Source organism: Phyllobates terribilis, unplaced genomic scaffold (assembly GCF_046119375.1).
Source record: "Phyllobates terribilis strain yellow unplaced genomic scaffold, ASM4611937v1 Scaffold_9__5_contigs__length_417890890, whole genome shotgun sequence".
NCBI lineage: Eukaryota > Metazoa > Chordata > Amphibia > Anura > Dendrobatidae > Phyllobates > Phyllobates terribilis.
In genome coordinates, this window is record NW_027362769.1 from 67,067,664 (window position 1) to 67,090,164 (window position 22,501).

A 22,501-nucleotide genomic window follows, 5' to 3' on the forward strand; every position below is an offset into this window, starting at 1 on the left:
AGTGTGAATGTACAATTTTCATAGTCATGAAAATACAGAAAAATCTTTAAATGAGGTGTGCCCAAACTTTTGGTCTGTACTGTATATATGGGAGAGGAGGTCTCCACAATAAAATAAAAGTAAAAAAAGAAATCTACAGATGTGATGCGACGGCTCAGATACATAGATAATGGGTAGATAGAGAAAAGAACTATGATATGCCATGGACCTCCATAGCCCCCACCCTAGATGTGCCCCCGTCCATTGTTCCTACAGTCCCTATTTCCTATTGTACACTTGCTTTAGCAAAATTAATGTGAATTTAGTCCGGTCAATAAAGCTAATTTGAATTTGATAGATAATGGATAGATAGATAGATCCATTTATCATTCAGTGCATATCTATATATCTACCAATGTATCACCTATCAAGCTGTTCATTATCTTTTATCAACTTACTGTATATAGCTAGCTGCTATCCATTGTGACAGTCACTGGTATGGTATATAAGGGGAGGTATGTGTCGCACAGGTTGCTGGCCTGTGTGAACTGAAACCAGTGGACTTTCTGCCAGCATGTTATATGCTGATGGGTTAACTCACTTAAAGTTCGTGGTTTCAGGGGAATGACAGTGATGGGAGGGACGTCATTCCCGATACCTCCGGCTGTGGCTGAGCATCATTTAAATGTTCCGTCCTGTTTTTTCCTTTGAGTTGTGTTTGGAGAGGCGAGGTCTCCAGACTGGACAGCCATAGCTCAGGAGGAGCTGAAGGCTGGACATAACCTGTGTAGACGACCCGCACACACGTATATGGACTGTGCTACAGTTTATCTTTTGTTTTGTTGTTTAGCCAAGTAAGGCTGTATTTATTTTGCTGGAGTGCAGAGCTTTATGCTGTTAATAAAGCCTGCAAAGAAAACCCGGGTTCCTGAGTCTACTTCCGGAAGTGGCCGAGTGAGTCATCCTACCACACTATTAAATATCAAATATATCTATATCTTCACTAACTGCCTTCACCATGCTAGTTTCTGATAAGTTCTATATTCAGTATCCCTATGTACATACATACACTATTTTACCCGACCCCTATCTGACTAATGGAGTGCTGCTGCGCTTTCTTTCTATATGTATTGTGCAGTTTCTGCAGCTAGCACCTGTTCACATTAGGATTTGCTGGTCAGTTTTCTTATTACATATTACTATAGGAGGTTGTAACTGCCTCCTGTCTGACCTTGCACTCCTCCCATTTAACCAGCAGGTGATGTATATTCTATTCTACCAGCCCATTTAAATTGTAGGTGTTTTAGCCCAGAAATGACATGTTTTGTCCATGTAGGCTTATAGCCCAAGAGAGGCATTTGGCAGAGTAGTACCCATCAGATGGGAGGTCACCTTGCAGCGGTTGATGGGCACACATGAATAGGCCAATTTATGCGCTAAGAACCTCCATTTTTTGTAAGTAAAGCTTAGTGAGTAATAATACAGTTTAGATCAAATGCTTTTATTGTCTTTATGTATCTTGGCCATAATGGAGTGCTGCTGCGCTTTCTTTTTATATATATCTAACTAAGTAGCCGGCCAGAAAATGAATAGAAACTTTTTTTTTAACTTTTTTTTGTAAAGCCGCACTATGGGGACAGAATGGGAGATGACATGGGGGCAGAATGGAGACATTGGGGGCAGAATGGAAGATGACATGGGGGCAGAATGGAGACATTGGGGGCAGAATGGGAGATGACATGGGGGCAGAATGGAGACATTGGGGGCAGAATGGAAGATGACATGGGGGCAGAATGGAGACATTGGGGGCAGAATGGAAGATGACATGGGGGCAGAATGGAGACATTGGGGGCAGAATGGAAGATGACATGGGGGCAGAATGGAGTCATTGGGGGCTCAATGGGAGACGACATGGGGCAGGATGGAGACATTGGGGGCAGAATGGGAGATGGCATGGGGCAGAATAGGAGATGACATTTGGGAAATGACATGGGGCAGAATGGAGACATTGGGGGCAGAATGGGAGATGACATACAGGCAGATTGGAGACATTGGGGCAGAATGGAGACACATGTGAGCAGAATTGGAGATGACAATGGGGGCAGAATGTAGACATAGGGGCAGAATGGGAACTGACATGGGGCAGAATGGAGATAACGGGGGCAGAATGGGAGATGACATGGGGGCAGAATAGGAGATGACATGGGGGCAGAATAGGAGATGACATGGGGTAGAATGGAGTGAGGGGGCAGAATGGGAGATGACATGGGGGCAGAATAGAGACATTGGGGGCAAAATGGGAGATGATATGGGGCAGAATGGAGACACATGTGGGCAGTATGGGAGATGACAGAAGCAAAATGAAGGCACATGGAGGAAGAATGGAGAGACATGAGGGCAGAATGGAAAATGACATGGGGCATAATGGTAGATGACAATGGGTTCAGAATGGAGAGACATTGGGGCAGAATGTAGACATGGGGCAGAATGGAGACAAATGGGAGCAGAATGGAGACAAATGGGGACAGACTGGAGACAAATGGGGGCAAGATGAAGTCACATGGGGCCAGGATGGGAGAACATATGAGGACAGGATGAAGACATGAAGGGTCCAGAATGGAGTACATATGGGACCATGTTGGGGGATATTATTACTGTAGGGGTTAATTATGGATATTATTACTGCTGTGATGTATTTTATTTTTAATCATACTGTTTTCTGTGAGGGGGCTGTCCTGTTACTGTGCAGGGCGACACTATGTCCCTTTTCTTCCTTCATCTGGTGTAGTGTAGAAGTTGGGGGAAAATTGGAAAATGTGCTCTGGAAACTGCTCTAGATAACTATGTTATTTTCTTCAGAAACAAGGAAGAAATTATGGCGGTCTGTGCTGGATAAAGAAGAAAAGCGAAGATGAAGGACTTCACCTAGAGACGTCACCAGTGAGTCAAGGTGTGTTACCTGTACACTTACACTATACACTACATGCAGAGCTCCTGTGTATAATGTCACTGCTGATCACTGTATTACCTGTACACTGACACTATATAAAAAGCTTCTGTGTATTATGTCACTGGTAATCATCTATCTTACCTGCACAGTTACGCTATACACTGTATAGTATATACAGAGCTCCTGTGTAAAATGGCGCTTATGGTAATATTAGTATTGTGTTTTTTTATTAATGATCATTATTGTAGTATTCAGTCACTGTGTGTTCTGGTCATGTTGTGGCGGTAGATATTTCTTGTACATGGTATTATTCGGTCACTATGTGATGGTATCATGTGGTCTGGTTATGGTGTGACTGTATTTCTCCCTTGTATATGATATTATTGATCATTTTAAAAACTTTATGTGACACATTCCCTTAAAGAAAAATAAATAAAAATTTACCTAAAAAGAGAATTGGTCAATTTATCAAATGTTTAATAGGTTAGAGTAGAGTAGGGTCCGGCCAGAAGAGTCTCCGTATCATGGTGGCGGCTTTAAAAAATCCTTTGGCCAAAACAAAAGCTTCTGACTATGTATGTGATATTGTGTTCAATGGGAACTGTTAATGTGTGATTGGTGAGGACATGGTGCAGAAGTGGAGTTTTTCCAAGAGTGGATGGTGGGGCTGTGGAAGGTTGAGGGGTGGAGGTGGAGCTGGGGTGCAGGCGGAGCTAAGGTGCAGCCTGGGGGTAGTCTCAAGGGGGCCCGAACATTTTGCCAGTATGGGGCCCTGAAATTCCTGGTGGCAGCCCTGAATGTCAATAACAAATATGCTGGGAGCAATCCAGTGCGCGCCTGTGTGCGGTGATGACAGCCCCTTCTTGTGCACGCTCCCGCACTGGTCCTCTGTACACAGTGGGCGGCGCATGCACAGATTGAAAGCTTTGCTTGCCAATAGATGCCACTGCGCATGCTAACTGCTAAGCTACTGTGTCAGCCAATCACAGCGCTCCATCAGTGACATATGCAAATGAGCTTTTGGGAGAAGGGACAGAAGCAACGTCTTTTCAGGGTAAATCTCCTAAATCTCCACTGTAGCTGGGCTTTCTATAGCAGGAGGGTGTTCAGCAGGGGCGGCTCATTATATTAGCAGGCGCCGCTCCATTCTCTTGTGATGAGTCAAAAAAATGTCTCTCTCCCTAAGTTCAAAAATTCTCATTTTATGGACTATAAATACAGCTGAGGCCCAGTAGTATGCTGGAGGTGAGAGGAAGGTCTGCACAAAAGAGGTGAAGTGATGCCTCAGTGATCCTCTGGTTTTTTTATGACTCCATTAATCTGATTTTATTTGAAAGGAACTATAAATACAGCTCATGTACAGTGGAATATAAATATATATAATTATATATATATATATAGGGGAGAGGAGGTCTCCACAATAAAATAAAAGTAATAAAAAAAGAAATCTACAGATGTGATGTGACACCTCAGATAGGTAGATAATGGGTAGATAGAGGAAAGAACTATGATATGCCATGGACCTCCATAGCCCCCACCCTAGATGTGCCCCCATCCATTGTTCCTACAGTCCCTATTTCCTATTGTACACTTGCTTTGGCAAAATTAATGTGAATTTAGTCCGGCCAATAAAGCTAATTTGAATTTGATAGATAATGGATAGATAGATCCATTTATCATTCGGTGCATATCTATATCTACCAATGTATCACCTATCAAGCTGTTCATTATCTTTTATCAACTTATATAGCTAGCTGCTATCTATTAAATATCAAATATATCTATATCTTCACTAACTGCCTTCACCATGCTAGTTTCTGATAAGTTCTATATTCAGTATCCCTATGTACATACATACACTATCTTACCCGACCCCTATCTAACTAAATGGCCGGCCAGAAAATTAATAGTAACTTTTTTTTCCCCTTTTTTTGTAAAGGCACGACATGGGGGCAGAATGGGAGATGACATTGAGACCGAATGGGAGATGCCATTGGGACAGAATGGGAGATGCCATTGGGACAAAATGGGAGATGCCATTGGGACAGAATGGGAGATGACATTGGGCAGAATGGGAGATGTCATTGAGACAGAATGGGAGATGTCATTGGGACAGAATGGGAGATGTCATTGGGACAGAATGGGAGATGACATGGGGACAGAATGGGTGATGACATGGGTCAGAATGGGAGATGACATGGGGGCAGAATGGGAGATGACATGGGGGCAGAATGGGAGTTGACATGGGGGGCAGAATGGAGACATGGGGGCAGAATTGGAGATGACATGGGGGCCGAATGGGAGATGACATGGGGGCCGAATGGGAGATGACATGGGGGCCGAATGGGAGATGACACGGGGGCCGAATGGGAGATGACATGAAGGCTGAATGGCAGATGTCATTGGGGCCGAATGGGAGATGTCATTGGGGCCGAATGGGAGATGACTTGGGGGCAGAATGGGAGATGACATTGGGGGCAGATTTGGAGATGAAATAAGGGCAGAATGGAGAGACAGGATAAAATAGAGACTATGGGGGCAGAATGGGAGATGATATAGAGGCAAAATGGAGACATTGGGGACAGAATGGAGACATTGCGGGCAGAATGGAGACATACGGGGCAGAATGGAGAGACAGGATAAAATAGAGACTATGGGGGTAGAATGGGAGATGACATGGGGGCAGAATGGAGACATGGAGGCAAAATGGGAGATGACATGGGGCAGAATGGAGACATTGGGGGCAGGATGGAGACATACGGGGCAGAATGGGAGATGACTTGGGTTTAGAATGGAGACATGGGGGCAGAATGGGAGATGACATGGGGGCAGAATAGAGACATTGGGGGCAAAATGGGAGATGATATGGGGCAGAATGGAGACACGGTGCAGAATGGAGACACGTGGGCAGTATGGGAGATGACATAGAAGCAAAATGAAGGCACATGGTGGAAGAATGGAGAGACATGAGGGCAGAATGGGAACTGACATTGGGCAGAATGGAGATGGCATGGGGGCATAATGGGAGATGACATGGGGCAGAATGTAGACACATGGTCAGAATGGAGACAAATGGGGGCAGAATGGAGACAAATGGGGGCAAGATGAAGTCACATGGGACCAGGATGGGAGAACATATGAGGACAGGATGAAGACATGAAGGGTCCAGAATGGAGTACATATGGGACCATGTTGGGGGAAATTATTACTGTAGGGGTTAATTATGGATATTATTACTGCTGTGATGTATTTTATTTTTGAGGATACTGTTTTTAGTGAGGGGGTGTCCTGTTACTGTGCAGGGCAACACTATGTCCCTTTTTTTTCTTCATCTGGTGTAGTGTAGAAGTTGGGGGAAAATTGGGAAATGTGCTCTGGAAACTGCTCTAGATAACTATGTTATTTTCTTCAGAAACAAGGAAGAAATTATGGCGGTCTGTGTTGGATAAAGAAGAAAAGCGAAGATGAAGGACTTCACCTAGAGACGTCACCAGTGAGTCAAGGTGTGTTACCTGTACACTTACACTATACACTACATGCAGAGCTCCTGTGTATAATGTCACTGCTGATCACTGTATTACCTGTACACTGACACTATATAAAAAGCTTCTGTGTATTATGTCACTGGTAATCATCTATCTTACCTGCACAGTTACACTATACACTGTATAGTATATACAGAGCTCCTGTGTAAAATGGCGCTTATGGTAATATTAGTATTGTGTTTTTTTATTAATGATCATTATTGTAGTATTCAGTCACTGTGTGTTCTGGTCATGGTGTGGCGGTAGATATTTCTTGTACATGGTATTATTCGGTCACTATGTGATGGTATCATGTGGTCTGGTTATGGTGTGACTGTATTTCTCCCTTGTATATGATATTATTGATCATTTTAAAAACTTTATGTGACACATTCCCTTAAAGAAAAATAAATAAAAATTTACCTAAAAAGAGAATTGGTCAATTTATCAAATGTTTAATAGGTTAGAGTAGAGTAGGGTCCGGCCAGAAGAGTCTCCGTATTATGGTGGCGGCTTTAAAAAATCCTTTGGCCAAAACAAAAGCTTCTGACGATGTATGTGATATTGTGTTCAATGGGAACTGTTAATGTGTGATTGGTGAGGACATGGTGCAGAAGTGGAGTTTTTCCAAGAGTGGACGGTGGGGCTGTGGAAGGTTGAGGGGTGGAGGTGGAGCTGGGGTGCAGGCGGAGCTAAGGTGCATCCTGGGGGTAGTCTCAAGGGGGCCCGAACATTTTGCCAGTATGGGGCCCTGAAATTCCTGGTGGCAGCCCTGAATGTCAATAACAAATATGCTGGGAGCAATCCAGTGCGCGCCTGTGTGCGGTGATGACAGTCCCTTCTTGTGCACGCTCACGCACTGGTCCTCTGTACACAGTGGGCGGCGCATGCACAGATTGAAAGCTTTGCTTGCCAATAGATGCCTCTGCGCATGCTAACTGCTAAGCTACTGTGTCAGCCAATCACAGCGCTCCATCAGTGACATATGCAAATGAGCTTTTGGGAGAAGGGACAGAAGCAACGTCTTTTCAGGGTAAATCTCCTAAATCTCCACTGTAGCTGGGCTTTCTATAGCAGGAGGGTGTTCAGCAGGGGCGGCTCATTATATTAGCAGGGGCCGCTCCATTCTCTTGTGATGAGTCAAAAAAATGTCTCTCTCCCTAAGTTCAAAAATTCTCATTTTATGGACTATAAATACAGCTGAGGCCCAGTAGTATGCTGGAGGTGAGAGGAAGGTCTGCACAATAGAGGTGAAGTGACGCCTCAGTGATCCTCCGGTTTTTTTATGACTCCATTAATCTGATTTTATTTTAAAGGAACTATAAATACAGCTCATGTACAGTGGAATATAAATATATATAATTATATATATAGGGGAGAGGAGGTCTCCACAATAAAATAAAAGTAATAAAAAAAGAAATCTACAGATGTGATGTGACACCTCAGATAGGTAGATAATGGGTAGATAGAGGAAAGAACTATGATATGCCATGGACCTCCATAGCCCCCACCCTAGATGTGCCCCCCATCCATTGTTCCTACAGTCCCTATTTCCTATTGTACACTTGCTTTGGCAAAATGAATGTGAATTTAGTCCGGCCAATAAAGCTAATTTGAATTTGATAGATAATGGATAGATAGATAGATCCATTTATCATTCGGTGCATATCTATATATCTACCAATGTATCACCTATCAAGCTGTTCATTATCTTTTATCAACTTACTGTATATAGCTAGCTGCTATCCATTGTGACAGTCACTGGTATGGTATATAAGGGGAGGTATGTGTCGCACAGGTTGCTGGCCTGTGTGAACTGAAACCAGTGGACTTTCTGCCAGCATGTTATATGCTGATGGGTTAACTCACTTAAAGTTCGTGGTTTCAGGGGAATGACAGTGATGGGAGGGACGTCATTCCCGATACCTCCGGCTGTGGCTGAGCATCATTTAAATGTTCTGTCCTGTGTTTTTTCCTTTGAGTTGTGTTTGGAGAGGCGAGGTCTCCAGACTGGACAGCCATAGCTCAGGAGGAGCTGAAGGCTGGACATAACCTGTGTAGACGACCCGCACACACGTATATGGACTGTGCTACAGTTTATCTTTTGTTTTGTTGTTTAGCCAAGTAAGGCTGTATTTATTTTGCTGGAGTGCAGAGCTTTATGCTGTTAATAAAGCCTGCAAAGAAAACCCGGGTTCCTGAGTCTACTTCCGGAAGTGGCCGAGCGAGTCGTCCTACCACACTATTAAATATCAAATATGTCTATATCTTCACTAACTGCCTTCACCATGCTAGTTTCTGATAAGTTCTATATTCAGTATCCCTATGTACATACATACACTATTTTACCCGACCCCTATCTAACTAATGGAGTGCTGCTGCGCTTTCTTTCTATATGTATTGTGCAGTTTCTGCAGCTAGCACCTGTTCACATTAGGATTTGCTGGTCAGTTTTCTTATTACATATTACTATAGGAGGTTGTAACTGCCTCCTGTTTGACCTTGCTCTCCTCCCATTTAACCAGCAGGTGATGTATATTCTATTCTACCAGCCCATTTAAATTGTAGGTGTTTTAGCCCAGAAGTGACATGTTTTGTCCATGTAGGCTTATAGCCCAAGAGAGGCATTTGGCAGAGTAGTACCCATCAGATGGGAGGTCACCTTGCAGCGGTTGATGGGCACACATGAATAGGCCAATTTATGCGCTAAGAACCTCCATTTTTTGTAAGTAAAGCTTAGTGAGTAATAATACAGTTTAGATCAAACGCTTTTATTGTCTTTATGTATCTTGGCCATAATGGAGTGCTGCTGCGCTTTCTTTTTATATATATCTAACTAAGTAGCCGGCCAGAAAATGAATAGAAACTTTTTTTTTAACTTTTTTTTGTAAAGCCGCACTATGGGGACAGAATGGGAGATGACATGGGGGCAGAATGGAGACATTGGGGGCAGAATGGGAGATGACATGGGGGCAGAATGGAGACATTGGGGGCAGAATGGAAGATGACATGGGGGCAGAATGGAGTCATTGGGGGCTCAATGGGAGATGACATGGGGCAGGATGGAGACATTGGGGGCAGAATGGGAGATGGCATGGGGCAGAATAGGAGATGACATTTGGGAAATGACATAGGGGAAGAATGGGAAATGACATGGGGCAGAATGGAGACATTGGGGGCAGAATGGGAGATGACGTGGGGCAGAATAGAGACAGTGGGGGCACAATGGGAGATGACATACAGGCAGATTGGAGACATTGGGGCAGAATGGAGACACATGTGAGCAGAATTGGAGATGACAATGGGGGCAGAATGTAGACATAGGGGCAGAATGGGAACTGACATGGGGCAGAATGGAGATAACGGGGGCAGAATGGGAGATGACATGGGGGCAGAATAGGAGATAACATGGGGGCAGAATAGGAGATGACATGGGGTAGAATGGAGTGAGGGGGCAGAATGGGAGATGACATGGGGGCAGAATAGAGACATTGGGGGCAAAATGGGAGATGATATGGGGCAGAATGGAGACACATGTGGGCAGTATGGGAGATGACAGAAGCAAAATGAAGGCACATGGAGGAAGAATGGAGAGACATGAGGGCAGAATGGAAAATGACATGGGGCATAATGGTAGATGACAATGGGTTCAGAATGGAGAGACATTGGGGCAGAATGTAGACATGGGGCAGAATGAGAACTGACATTGGGCAGAATGGGAGATGACATGGGGCAGAATGTAGACACATGGTCAGAATGGAGACAAATGGGGACAGACTGGAGACAAATGGGGGCAAGATGAAGTCACATGGGGCCAGGATGGGAGAACATATGAGGACAGGATGAAGACATGAAGGGTCCAGAATGAAGTACATATGGGACCATGTTGGGGGATATTATTACTCTAGGGGTTAATTATGGATATTATTACTGCTGTGATGTATTTTATTTTTAATCATACTGTTTTCTGTGAGGGGGCTGTCCTGTTACTGTGCAGGGCGACACTATGTCCCTTTTCTTCCTTCATCTGGTGTAGTGTAGAAGTTGGGGGAAAATTGGAAAATGTGCTCTGGAAACTGCTCTAGATAACTATGTTATTTTCTTCAGAAACAAGGAAGAAATTATGGCGGTCTGTGCTGGATAAAGAAGAAAAGCGAAGATGAAGGACTTCACCTAGAGACGTCACCAGTGAGTCAAGGTGTTACCTGTACACTTACACTATACACTACATACAGAGCTCCTGTGTATAATGTCACTGCTGATCACTGTATTACCTGTACACTGACACTATATAAAAAGCTTCTGTGTATTATGTCACTGGTAATCATCTATCTTACCTGCACAGTTACACTATACACTGTATAGTATATACAGAGCTCCTGTGTAAAATGGCGCTTATGGTAATATTAGTATTGTGTTTTTTTATTAATGATCATTATTGTAGTATTCAGTCACTGTGTGTTCTGGTCATGGTGTGGCGGTAGATATTTCTTGTACATGGTATTATTCGGTCACTATGTGATGGTATCATGTGGTCTGGTTATGGTGTGACTGTATTTCTCCCTTGTATATGATATTATTGATCATTTTAAAAACTTTATGTGACACATTCCCTTAAAGAAAAATAAATAAAAATTTACCTAAAAAGAGAATTGGTCAATTTATCAAATGTTTAATAGGTTAGAGTAGAGTAGGGTCCGGCCAGAAGAGTCTCCGTTTCATGGTGGCGGCTTTAAAAAATCCTTTGGCCAAAACAAAAGCTTCTGACTATGTATGTGATATTGTGTTCAATGGGAACTGTTAATGTGTGATTGGTGAGGACATGGTGCAGAAGTGGAGTTTTTCCAAGAGTGGACGGTGGGGCTGTGGAAGGTTGAGGGGTGGAGGTGGAGCTGGAGTGCAGGCGGAGCTAAGGTGCATCCTGGGGGTAGTCTCAAGGGGGCCCGAACATTTTGCCAGTATGGGGCCCTGAAATTCCTGGTGGCAGCCCTGAATGTCAATAACAAATATGCTGGGAGCAATCCAGTGCGCGCCTGTGTGTGGTGATGACAGTCCCTTCTTGTGCACGCTCACGCACTGGTCCTCTGTACACAGTGGGCGGCGCATGCACAGATTGAAAGCTTTGCTTGCCAATAGATGCCTCTGCGCATGCTAACTGCTAAGCTACTGTGTCAGCCAATCACAGCGCTCCATCAGTGACATATGCAAATGAGCTTTTGGGAGAAGGGACAGAAGCAACGTCTTTTCAGGGTAAATCTCCTAAATCTCCACTGTAGCTGGGCTTTCTATAGCAGGAGGGTGTTCAGCAGGGGCGGCTCATTATATTAGCAGGGGCCGCTCCATTCTCTTGTGATGAGTCAAAAAAATGTCTCTCTCCCTAAGTTCAAAAATTCTCATTTTATGGACTATAAATACAGCTGAGGCCCAGTAGTATGCTGGAGGTGAGAGGAAGGTCTGCACAATAGAGGTGAAGTGACACCTCAGTGATCCTCTGGTTTTTTTATGACTCCATTAATCTGATTTTATTTTAAAGGAACTATAAATACAGCTCATGTACAGTGGAATATAAATATATATAATTATATATATATATATAGGGGAGAGGAGGTCTCCACAATAAAATAAAAGTAATAAAAAAAGAAATCTACAGATTTGATGTGACGCCTCAGATAGATTGATAATGGGTAGATAGAGGAAAGAACTATGATATGCCATGGACCTCCATAGCCCCCACCCTAGATGTGCCCCCATCCATTGTTCCTACAGTCCCTATTTCCTATTGTACACTTGCTTTGGCAAAATTAATGTGAATTTAGTCCGGCCAATAAAGCTAATTTGAATTTGATAGATAATGGATAGATAGATAGATAGATCCATTTATCATTCGGTGCATATCTATATATCTACCAATGTATCACCTATCAAGCTGTTCATTATCTTTTATCAACTTATATAGCTAGCTGCTATCTATTAAATATCAAATATATCTATATCTTCACTAACTGCCTTCACCATGCTAGTTTCTGATAAGTTCTATATTCAGTATCCCTATGTACATACATACACTATCTTACCCGACCCCTATCTAACTAAATGGCCGGCCAGAAAATTAATAGTAACTTTTTTTTCCCCTTTTTTTGTAAAGGCACAACATGGGGGCAGAATGGGAGATGACATTGAGACCGAATGGGAGATGCCATTGGGACAGAATGGGAGATGCCATTGGGACAGAATGGGAGATGACATTGGGACAGAATGGGAGATGTCATTGGGACAGAATGGGAGATGACAATGGGACAGAATGGGAGATGACATGGAGCAGAATGGGAGATGCCATTGAGACAGAATGGGAGATGACATGGGGACAGAATGGGTGATGACATGGGTCAGAATGGGAGATGACATGGGGGCAGAATGGGAGATGACATGGGGGCAGAATGGGAGTTGACATGGGGGGCAGAATGGAGACATGGGGGCAGAATTGGAGATGACATGGGGGCCGAATGGGAGATGACATAGGGGCTGAATGGGAGATGACATGGGGGCCGAATGGGAGATGACACGGGGGCCGAATGGGAGATGACATGAAGGCTGAATGGCAGATGTCATTGGGGCCGAATGGGAGATGTCATTGGGGCCGAATGGGAGATGACTTGGGGGCAGAATGGGAGATGACATTGGGGGCAGATTTGGAGATGAAATAAGGGCAGAATGGAGAGACAGGATAAAATAGAGACTATGGGGGCAGAATGGGAGATGATATAGAGGCAAAATGGAGACATTGGGGACAGAATGGAGACATTGCGGGCAGAATGGAGACACACGGGGCAGAATGGAGAGACAGGATAAAATAGAGACTATGGGGGTAGAATGGGAGATGACATGGGGGCAGAATGGAGACATGGAGGCAAAATGGGAGATGACATGGGGCAGAATGGAGACATTGGGGGCAGGATGGAGACATACGGGGCAGAATGGGAGATGACTTGGGTTTAGAATGGAGACATGGGGGCAGAATGGGAGATGACATGGGGGCAGAATAGAGACATTGGGGGCAAAATGGGAGATGATATGGGGCAGAATGGAGACACGGTGCAGAATGGAGACACGTGGGCAGTATGGGAGATGACATAGAAGCAAAATGAAGGCACATGGTGGAAGAATGGAGAGACATGAGGGCAGAATGGGAAATGACATGGGGCAGAATGGTAGATGACAATGGGGTCAGAATGGAGAGACATTGGAGCAGAATGTAGACATGAGGCAGAATGGGAACTGACATTGGGCAGAATGGAGATGGCATGGGGGCATAATGGGAGATGACATGGGGCAGAATGTAGACACATGGTCAGAATGGAGACAAATGGGGGCAGAATGGAGACAAATGGGGGCAAGATGAAGTCACATGGGACCAGGATGGGAGAACATATGAGGACAGGATGAAGACATGAAGGGTCCAGAATGGAGTACATATGGGACCATGTTGGGGGAAATTATTACTGTAGGGGTTAATTATGGATATTATTACTGCTGTGATGTATTTTATTTTTGAGGATACTGTTTTCAGTGAGGGGGTTGTCCTGTTACTGTGCAGGGCAACACTATGTCCCTTTTTTTTCTTCATCTGGTGTAGTGTAGAAGTTGGGGAAAAATTGGGGATTGTGCTCTGGAAACTGCTCTAGATAACTATGTTATTTTTTGCAGAAATAAGGAAGAAATGATGGCGGTCTGTGCTGGATAAAGAAGAAAAGCGAAGATGAGGGACTTCAACTTGAGATGTCACCGGTGAGTTAGGGTGTTACCTGTATTCTTACACTATACACTATATACTACATACAGGGCTCCTGTGTATAATGTCACTGGTAAACGCTGTCTTACCTGTACAGTTACACTATACACTGTATAGTATATACAGAGCTCCTGTGTAAAATGGCGCTTATGGTAATATTAGTATTGTGGATTTTTTTTTATTAATGATCAGTATTCTACACTGTGTTCCAAATTATTATGCAAATAATATTTTCTCCGATTTTCCCAAATTACCTATATGAATTGCAGTCGTAATTTTCCAGTCAAATAACTATTAGAGTACAACTGTAAGGTTTTTGTACAAATTGCCTATGATAACAGTATATTTTTAAAAAAATAAAAAAGTCAAACTGCACTCAAAATGCATGTTCCAAATTATTATGCACAGCAGAGTTTTCAACCTTTTCATTTTAATCAAGAACACAAAAATGGTCATTTTTGAAATTCTATGCATTAGCAGGTTATTACAAACTGAAATCAAACAGTTTTCAACTCAAAACTTTATTCTAGGTGATGTTACATTTGCACATAGGACCGCATGTTCGAAAGGAGCTTCTGAACTCTCTCATCCATTGAATTTGTCAGGTTTTGGATGGTTTATGCTTCAATTGTTTTCATGAGGACAGAATACCCTCCCAGAGCTGTTGCTTAGATGTGAACTGCCTCCCGCCATCATAGACACTCCTTTTGATGTTGCTCCAGAGGTTCTCAATGGGGTTGAGGTCAGGGGAGCATGGGTGCCACACCATAAGTTTGTCCCCTTTTATGCCCATAGCAGCCAGAGATGCAGATGTGTTATGTGCAGCATGAGACGGGGCATTATCATGCATGAAATGATCTCGATGGTCCAGATGGATGGAGTGGAGGATGGCTGGTTGATGGACACCCCATGCAAACACGGCTACGGCGCTAACAAGGAGGAGGTGGAGTAATGTTTTGGGCTGGAATCATGGGGAGAGAGATTGTCGGCCCTTTTAGGATCCCTGAAGGGGTAAAGATGAACTCCATAATGTATGTTGAGTTTCTCAAACAGCACTTCCTTCCATGGTTCAAGAAGAAGAACCGTGCATTCCGCAGCAAGATCATTTTCATGCATGATAATGCCCCGTCTCATGCTGCACATAACACATCTGCATCTCTGGCTGCTATGGGCATAAAAGGGGACAAACTTATGGTGTGGCACCCATGCTCCCCTGACCTCAACCCCATTGAGAACCTCTGAAGCATCATCAAAAGGGGTGTCTATGATGGCGGGAGGCAGTTCACATCTAAGCCAACAGCTCTGGGAGGGTATTCTGTCCTCATGCAAAACAATTGAAGCAGAAACCATCCAAAACCTGACAAATTCAATGGACGAGAGAGTTCAGAAGCTCCTTTCGAACAAGCGGTCCTATGTGCAAATGTAACATCACCTAGAATAAAGTTTTGAGTTGAAAACTGTTTGATTTCAGTATGTAATAACCTGCTAATACTTATAATTTAAAAAAATGACCATTTTTTTGTTCTTTATTAAAATGAAAAGGTTGAAAACTCTGCTGTGCATAATAATTTGGAACATGCATTTTGAGTGCAGTTTGAGTTTTTTATTTTTTTAAAAATATACTGTTATCATAGGCAGTTTGTACAAAAACCTTTCAATTGTACTCTAATAGTTATTTGACTGGAAAATTACAATGACTGCAATTCATATAGGTAATTTGGGAAAATCTGAGAAAATATTATTTGCATAACAATTTGGAACACAGTGTAGTATTCAGTCACTATGTGGTGGTAATATGTGGTGTGATCATGGTGTGATGGTATTTGTCTCTTGTATGTGGTATTATTCGGTCATGATGTGATGGTATCATGTGGTCTGGTTATGGTGTGAATGTATTTCTTCCGAGCTAGTGCGCCCCCTAGTTTTAGGGACAGGGTAGGAGCCCCTGTTCCCATATCACCCGACAGCTGTGTCGTGACAGGTAATACGTGGGTTGGTTATGGTGTGACTGTATTTCTCCCTTGTATGTGATATTATTGATCATTTTTAAAAACTGTATGTGACACATTCCCTTAAAGAAAAAATAAATAAAAATTGGCTAAAACAAAATCTTCTGGGAGCAATCCAGTGCGCGCCTGTGTGCGGTGATGACAGCCTGTTAGAACCTTGCTCTTAGGTTTTTTCCTTTGCTGGTCACATGACCTTGTTGGCCTATTTAATCCTGCTCCGCCCTTCTGGCTTTGCTGGACTTCATTGTATAACTACTTTCTAGCTAGCCTGTGCTCTGTATCTAACTCTGTTAGTTTGCTTGGTCTACGGACCTCTATGTTCTATATATTTTGTTTGTTCGTCTGTCTGCTACTATTTCTGTTAGGAGGTGTCCCATATTCCTCCCAGTCCTTAGTACTTGTAGGGATTCCTTCCCCACATCTATAGGTCTCCGTACAGACTAGCTTAGGACTTTAGCAGGTCTGATCGCAGGATTAGGTTCCCTGTTACATCGTAGGGATTCAGCTGAGTTCTATCGTAGGGACAGATCTCCTCTCTTTCCTTAGCTCTGGTAGCAGAACATAACACAGCCCCTTCTTGTGCACGCTCCCGCACTGGTCCTCTGTACACAGTGGGCAGCGCATGCGCAGATTGAAAGCTTTGCTTGCCAATAGATGCCTCTGCGCATGCTCACTGCTAAGCTACTGTGTCAGCCAATCACAGCGCTCCATCAGTGACATATGCAAATGAGCTTTTGGGACAAGGGACAGAAGCAACCTTTTCAGGGTAAATCTCCTAAATCTCCACTGTAGCTGGGCTTTCTATAGCAGGAGGGTGTTCAGCAGGGGCGGCTCATTATATTAGCAGGGGCCGCTCCATTCTCTTGTGATGAGTCAAAAAAATGTCTCTCTCCATAAGTTCAAAAATTCTCATTTTATGGACTATAAATACAGCTGAGGCCCAGTAGTATGCTGGAGGTGAGAGGAAGGTCTGCAGAATAGAGGTGAAGTGATGCCTCAGTGATCCTCTGGTTTTTTTATTACTCCATTAATCAGATTTTATTTTAAAGGAACTATAAATACAGCTCATGTACAGTGGAATATAAATATATATAATTGTATATATAGGGGAGAGGAGGCTCCACAATAAAATAAAAGTAATAAAAAAAGAAATCTACAGATGTGATGTGACGAACACTGGAGAACACTGAGCACAAGGCATATATAGAAAAAACTTTATTGAAAATAGAAAAATCACATTAAAAAGTGCATATTCCAAATACGTGCAGGTTGCGGAACAAATTAGTATACAGAGATAGATAAAAGAATGGCCATGGTCACACTGCAGCGAAGAATAGGGAATACCCGTAATAATAAATAACCGAAATATAAGCTGCAAATATGTAGGTACTCACAAGACACAGTACCAAAAAGTCCTATATATATATATATATATATATATATAGTAAGGAAGTAGATTCGAGTAAGAGCAATCAGTAAATGATTATAAGAACCGACGACAACATGGATAATATATATGTAAACATAAAGACAGTTCAAAAAGGTGTCAGGCATAAAACCTTTAGAAATATCCAAAGTATATGTATTGTCAGATATCAGTGACTCACCGATATAGTCACCAACGATTGCTCAGCAAGGGGGAGGGAGAGGTAGGAAGGAGTGGAGGGGGTGGGCGAACAGGGCAGGAGCGAGCAAGTGTGGTACCTGCAAGCCTCGACGCGCGTTTCGCGGGATTGGCTTTGTCAAGAGGCGTCGCAATTCAAAGCACCGGCGACTTTTTTTAAATATACCGCTCGATTGGTCACATGTCCGATCATGTGACAGGAAGAAGATGGCCGCCAACCGGAAGACGTATACGGCGCATGCGCGGGGACCGTCACAACATCCCGTTCCCCGCCGCGTCCGTCATGACAACTGCGCAGCCCCAGAAGTGCCAAACAGACAACGTCCGGAGCAGCGCCGGCACCATGGAGACAGACTCGCGGGATCGCAGGAGGGTGAGTAGCCCCGTGCATGTGCGCCGCCTGCCCAGAGGGCTGCATCCAGCTTCCACCGTAGATCCAAGTCCATATTTTATGTACGATCACATCACACGGGAGTACATGTCTCCTAGATTATAATCAGTGTGCATACATCTAAAACAATAACAGGCATCCAAATACATATAGTTAAGTACAAGGACTAGGAATTTAAATTCCAAGTCAGGGAGTGAGCAGCCGAGGGGGCAGAGTCCGTAGGAGTCAGTCAGCCATTCATTTTCTTTTTGTTCTATAGAGAGCGGAAGGGGTTTCAACAAGATGGAAACATCAGAGCCGGTATAGGGACCACAAATGGAAAAACACTAAATAGAGGGAATATGAGAAAAAAGAAAAGTTAAAATCAAGAATGTTAAAAGTAAATATTAAAATGAGCAGACCACAGGAGCTCGTCCCGCCACTACAAATATACAGAGCAGGGGCTACAGGAGAGCAGAGATTCAATACCAAGAATATTGGATTATATATGATACAGGGAGAGATCAACTGTCCCTGAGTCAGGGTTGGATGTAACCCTCCAAGAATATCAGATAGATAATAAAGGGAATAATAGTTCAACTGAGGCGCAGAGCAACACCGTTAGATGTCATAGAAAAGGTGAGAAGCCTAGATTTTCATTCAGACCCCGTGGTGCCAGGGTGTCAAGAGTGATGATCCATCGCGCCTCCTTTTGTGCCAGGAGGCGTTTAGCATTCCCACTCCGGGAGCCAAGGCACACTTTATCAATCCCCCGCACTTTAAGTGAGCGGGAATCACAGTTATGAGCGGCCTTGAAATGCCGTGGTAGTGTCTTCAGCTCCCGGGGATCAGTGGCTGTTCGTGCTGCGCCAATGTCCCGAACATGTTCCCGAACTCTGATTCCAAGCTCCCTAGTTTTTAAGCCAATGTATATCAATTGGCACCCACATGTGGCAAGGTAAACCACGTGTGTGGTGCCACAGGAGATAAAATGGCAGATGTCAAATTGGCGGGAGCCATCAGAGTTGGGGAATGATGTACAACGAAGGACATTGGCACAAGCAACACAATGGCCACATGGGAATGAGCCCACCGTGGGACCAGGGGATCCAAATGGATTAGGCCGGAAGGGGACATAGTGGCTCGCAACCAAAATGTCCCCCAACGTTTCAGAGCGTCGTGGTGTCATAAGTGGGAAATCACCTATCCGCACCCGCAGGGAGGGCTCCGTGTTAAGTATACCCCAATGTCGAGAGAGAATCCGCCGCATAGCTCCCCACTCGTGATTGAATGTGGATATGTAGCGGATCCTCTCCGATGTCCCATGCTTGGGCACCATAGAGGGGTGGATAAGATGATCCCTAGGAGTGTCTCGGGCTCTCCTATAGCCACGACCGATACATCGGTTTAAAACGCTCAGCAGGCTCGTAACCGGGAGCAGGACATCGTGGAAAGATTCTTTCCACGATATCGCTGCTCCCCTGATTGTTGGTGAGCCTGCCTGTTTGACAGCTCACCAGCGACTACATAGCGACGCAGCAACGATCCCTGACAGGTCGTATCGTTGTCGGGATCGTTGCAGCGTCGATAAGTGTGACGGGGCCTTTACTGTATATAGCTAGCTGCTATCCACTGTGACTGAGTCACTGGTATGGTATATAAGGGGAGGTATGTGTCGCACAGGTTGCTGGCCTGTGTGAACTGAAACCAGTGGACTTTCTGCCAGCATGTTATATGCTGATGGGTTAACTCACTTAAAGTTCGTGGTTTCAGGGGAATGACAGTGATGGGAGGGACGTCATTCCCGATACCTCCGGCTGTGGCTGAGCATCATTTAAATATTCTGTCCTGTGTTTTTTCCTTTGAGTTGTGTTTGGAGAGGCGAGGTCTCCAGACTGGACAGCCATAGCTCAGGAGGAGCTGAAGGCTGGACATAACCTGTGTAGACGACCCGCACACACGTATATGGACTGTGCTACAGTTTATCTTTTGTTTTGTTGTTTAGCCAAGTAAGGCTGTATTTATTTTGCTGGAGTGCAGAGCTTTATGCTGTTAATAAAGCCTGCAAAGAAAACCCGGGTTCCTGAGTCTACTTCCGGAAGTGGCCGAGCGAGTCGTCCTACCACACTATTACATATCAAATATATCTATATCTTCACTAACTGCCTTCACCGTGCTAGTATCTGATAAGTTCTATATTCAGTATCCCTATGTACATACATACACTATCTTACCCGACCCCTATCTAACTAAGTGGCCGGACAGAAAATTAATAGAAACTTTTTTTTTTCCTTTTTTTTGTAAAGCCGCACTATGGGGACAGAATGGGAGATGAAATTGAGACAGAATGGGAGATGACATTGGGACAGAATGGGAGATGTTATTGGGGCCGAATGGGAGATGACATGGGGGCCGAATGGGAGATGACATGGGGGCAGAATGGGAGATGACATGGAGGCAGAATGGGAGATGACATGGGGGCAGAATGGGAGATGTTATTGGGGCCGAATGGGAGATGACATGGGGGCCGAATGGGAGATGACATGGGGGCAGAATGGGAGATGACATGGGGACAGAATGGGAGATGACATGGGACAGAATGGGAGATGTTATTGGGGCCGAATGGGAGATGACATGGGGGCCGAATGGGAGATGACATGGGGGCAGAATGGGAGATGACATGGGGGCAGAATGGGAGATGTCATTGGGGCCGAATGGGAGATGACATGGGGGCAGAATGGGAGATGACATGGGGGCAGAATAGAAGATGACATGGGGGCCGAATGGGAGATGTCATTGGGGCCGAATGGGAGATGTCATTGGGGGCCGAATGGGAGATGTCATTGGGGCCGAATGGGAGATGTCATTGGGGCCGAACGGGAGATGACATGGGGGCCGAATGGGAGATGACTTGGGGCAGAATGGGAGATGACATAGGGGCAGAATGTGAGATGACATGGGGGCAGAATGGGAGATGACATGGGGCAGGATGGTGCAAAATAACCTCGGCACTCAATATGTGAAAAATAGATGTAAAATTTATTACAGTCCAAACAAAACAGACGTTTCGGCCTTAATCTGCGGCCTTCATCAGTGTGGTCTACAACCAAAAATAAGATAACAATCAAATTACAGAATATAAGTGTAAGGTTAGACAGAACAAAGGATTTTAGATAAAGAAAATACTAAAAATAAAAAATAAAAAATCAGTGTCACTTTTAGAATGAATTCAGTACACATAATAGGAGGCTTCAGTAACAAGGAACATACCAAGTTGTTTGGAGTCAGGTGTATGGGGAGAATGGGCAGTTGCCTCTGGGAGCATGTGTCAATCCTGTAGAAGTAGGTCATTAGGTAAGGTGCCAAAAACCCCAAATATGCTAGGGTGCTGTCAGTTTATCAAAATGGTGCCTACCTGTTCATCTGTAAGGGAGGTCCTAGTGTCCAAACGCGGTGTCCACCGCTGGTTAGTGTGAGGTGACACAGTATGGTAGTCCATGGTACTATTTAAAGGCGCAGGGGGGGATGGTGATTGGCTAATGGGCTCATGGTAGTGAGTGGTGCAACGCAGCTCTGCGTGTCAGCAGAGTAGCGTGCGTTCCGTGAAATCGGATGTGACGTCACCAGATGTGACGTCACCGGATATGTCATCCGTGGAGACAGGAAGTCCTATGCGTTTCACGTACAGACAAGTGCGTTCCGAGAGACCGGATGTGACTTCACCGTATGTGACGTCATCTGGATATGACACGCGCGGAAACAGGAAGTCCTATGCGTTCCACAGTTTAGGAAGTGTTTCTCCATACATAGAGGTGTGCGTTCCACAGTCAGAGGGGGCGGTTACTGTCATGGTGGTCATCAGTCATCATGTCACGTGAATAGAAGTGCATGGTGGTGAACTAGGAAAGTGCATCCAGGGCTGTGTAGTCCATTCTTTTGTGGTGGATCAGTGATCAGTCCATGGATGGTGTCCAACATAACATAATATCGTTATAAATTTTATCTGCAATATAAAATGAATAGTTAAGACCAATCATAACCATGGGATAATAATCACGACTTGTAATGTTGTTAATTAGCTTATAAATACATATCAATACAGATAGATCCCATCATGTTGTGTGAACTGACCACCGGTTCAAGCACTTAATTCATTCGAGGTGAATATCCATCAGATGAAGGAGGCCAAGTCATAGTCCCTGTTGAGACCCCTGGGGGCAAGGGACTGTAGTCCGTGTATCCAGTATGCCTCCCTC

At 44.2% G+C, this 22,501-nt stretch overlaps 1 long non-coding RNA gene across 11 annotated transcripts in view; it reads left to right on the top strand.

Moving 5' to 3' along the window:
- The window catches only part of LOC141161581 (uncharacterized), a 239,147-nt gene that overhangs the window by 120,644 nt on the left and 96,002 nt on the right, over nucleotides 1-22,501 (top strand). For 10 of the 11 annotated variants that reach the window (XR_012250652.1, XR_012250644.1, XR_012250654.1 and 7 more), the window contains 3 exons: nucleotides 6,342-6,432; nucleotides 10,561-10,651; nucleotides 14,158-14,238. This is a non-coding gene — a long non-coding RNA (uncharacterized lncRNA). The remainder of the gene's footprint in view (nucleotides 1-6,341; nucleotides 6,433-10,560; nucleotides 10,652-14,157; nucleotides 14,239-22,501) is intronic. The other variant, XR_012250650.1, reaches the window with a different exon arrangement.